This window comes from Rhinopithecus bieti, unplaced genomic scaffold, assembly GCF_001698545.2.
Source record: "Rhinopithecus bieti isolate Rb0 unplaced genomic scaffold, ASM169854v2 scaffold_7901, whole genome shotgun sequence".
Classification (NCBI taxonomy): domain Eukaryota; kingdom Metazoa; phylum Chordata; class Mammalia; order Primates; family Cercopithecidae; genus Rhinopithecus; species Rhinopithecus bieti.
Window position 1 is genome coordinate 402,000 of NW_016805596.1, and position 3,123 is coordinate 405,122.

Consider the following 3,123-nt stretch of genomic DNA (forward strand, 5'->3'; position numbering starts at 1 on the left):
CCGCCACGTGGCCGAGGCCTCCGCCGCCACCGGGGCCATCTGCGGGCACCAGGGCTGGGCGCGGGAGACGGGGCGGGACCGGGGGTGGGAGAGGGACGGGGGGGCGAGGGACGGGAGGCGAGGGGCGGAGGCCGAGGGGGCAGGGGGTGGGCGGCGGCCAGTGTTTACAGTTGAGCTTTAACTGCCGTCCCAGGCGTGGAGACGGAGACCCCGCAGCCCGGCGCCTCAACCCTTCCACGACAGTATTGAGTGGTCAGGTTACAATAAACCGGAGAGAAAAGGTCCGCTTGCACTTTTTTTTAGTTTTTATTTGTAGACACCCCTCCCCTCCAGGGTGATCTTTAAAAAACAAAACAAAAAATACGATTTTTCCAGAGCTCAGTGTTTTCCTTTTGTCCGAAGCCGTTTTCTGATTTGACTTTTCTCGCCGGCCGGTCTCAAGGCCGCACAGACGTTCCAGAGGAGGAGGGTGACATTTTTACCCCCTTTTTGGGGCTAACCATTTATGCTTTTGTACATCAACCATGCGCGGCCAGAGGGGGGCAGGGGCGAGGGGCGAGGGGCGTTCCAATCAGAAATTTCTAACTTTCTGTTAATTATTAATCCCCTTTCTACTGCGGTTTCTGTTGTCATTTTTTAAATTTTTTAATTTTTTTTTTTTTACTTTTACTTTTTACCTCCTGTGTATATGTAGGGAATTTATAGGGAAATATGTACTTTATGGAATAAATTTTAAGAACTAAAATATATTTTATTTTGAATAAAGTAATGGGCCTTTCATCTTGCAGCTAAATCACTGATTATATATTTGCTGAGCTGATTTAAGGGTTAAAAAAATTGTATCAAGAGTTTTATTTTTTGACTTCAAAGCCTTCTTAATAAAGCCTCTTTTCTACATGTGAGCACACGGCTTCAGCGTGGTGTGGGGGGTGGGCACCAGGAGGGGCGATCCTGGGGCAGGGGACACTCGAATCCAGCCCCTCGCCCCCCATCCCATGGTCCAGGCTCTCACCCCGCCCAGGCACCGTCTCTTGTTCCAGACGAAGGAATTGGGTCTGTGGGGGAGGGTCTAGCCGGGTTCCCTGTGAGCAGACCTCAGGTGCCGCCCATCCCAGTGGGTGTTCAACCATGGGCTCCACAGAGAAAGGGGACCCAGGCTGTCTTCCCTTGGGGACATCTGCCCAGTTCTCCGGGTGTGTGGGATCCATCCCAGCAGACCGTCCACCAGTCGTGCAAATGGGGAAACTGAGGCCTGGAAATGCTCATCCCAGGTTTGACCCTGATGTCTCCTGGTCTGTGAAGGACGTTTGAGCCATGGTCATCCCCCCAGCGCTCTGGGAGCCATGACACATGGGGCCACCAGATGTAGCTCTTCAGGGCTGGCGTTGAGACCACAGACTGGACCCACGGTGAGCCATCCCAGTGCCATCCCAAAACGGCAAGGAAGCCCCTGGGTGGCAGGATGGGCCGCTCTGGGGACAAGGCAGAGGCCAGGCACAAGGGCTGCGGGCTTGGGGAGTAGACCTTGCAGAGGGGCCTGGGGCTTAGAACCCACTAGGGAAGGAGAAGCACGTGTCCAAGAGAGGCCTGGAGAGCTTCCAGAAAGAGGCGAGGAGGCTCCGATGGAGAGGAATCACCAGAGACGGACACCTGAGTTCAAGCTTAGCCCTGCCCAGGCTCCTGGCCTGGAACTCCCTCTTCTGCAAAACGCCGGGTGTTTCTAGGCCCAAACTCCTGCTTGGTGAAATTGAGGGTCGTGTCACTGGTTGAATGGCGTCCCCCCACCAGAAGAAGAGGTCCCTCAGAAAGTGAAAATGTGATTTTATTTGGAAAAAGGGTCTTTGCAGAGATAATTACAGATCTCAAGATGAAATCATCCTGAATTAGAGCAAGACTTAAATCCGGTCATGAGTGTTTTTGTGAGACAGGGACAGGGCCGGGCACGGGGGCTCACACCTGTCATCCCAGCACTTTGGGAGGCCGAGGTGGGCGGATCATGAGGTCAGGAGATCGATACTATCCTGACACAGTGAAACCCCGTCTCTATCAGAAATGCAAAAAATTAGCCAGGCGTGGTGGCGGCACCTGTAGTCTCAGCTACTCGGGAGGCTGAGGCAGGAGAATGGCGTGAACCCGGGAAGCAGAGCTTGCAGTGAGCCAAGATCGTGGCACTGCACTCCAGCCTGGGCAACAGAGCAAGACTCCATCTCAAAAAAAAAAAAAAAGAGAGGGAGAGAGGGAAGGCTGTGAGATTCAGACACACACGGGAGATGGAACAGCCTGGGAAGACAGAGACAGAGGCTGGAGCTGTGTGGCCACAAGCCAAAGACGCCTGGAGCCCCCCGAAGCTGGAGGAGGGGAGAAGGCTCCTTCTCTGCAGCCTCTGGCGGCAGTGCGGTCCTGCCCACTCCCTGACTCCGGACCTCCCTGACCCCAGACCTCTGGGCTCTAGGACAGAGAATCCCTTTGCACCATTCAAGTCCCCGGCTTGTGGGTGTGGGTACTTCCTTGTGGCAGCCCTGGGGAACGGCAGTAGGAGAGGGACTCTTTTTTTTGAGACAGAATCTTGCTCTGTCACCAGGCTGGAGTGCAATGGCGCAATCTCGGCTCACTGCAACCTCCACCTCCCGGGTTCCAGAGATTCTCCTGCCTCAGCCCCCTGAGTAGCTGGGATTACAGGTGCCCGCCACCATGCCTGGCTAATTTTTGTATTTTTAGTAGAGACGGGGTTTCACCAAGTTGTCCAGGATGGTCTCAATCTCTTGGCCTCATGATCCGCCTGACTCGGCCTCCCAAAGTGCTGGGATTACAGGTATGAGTCACCGTGCCCGCGTGCCCGGCCGGGAGGGACTCTTAACCTGGGTCTGGCCACAGCTGTGAAGAGCTGCTGGGTTCGGCTGCAGGCCACACACCTTGTGACCTGGGCTGACTTAATGCCTCAGCCAGACTGCAGAAGGCCGCAGGGAGGTGTGGGTGTGCAGACGCCCCCTCCCCTCTCTGCAATTGGGTCATGGAGAGAATGAGAGCAGCCCCCACGGGGTCAAGGGATTGAAGATGGAACACATGTCAAGGGGGTGGAGGAGAGTCTTTTGGAAGGATACAGGGGTTTCTGCAGCCCCAGGG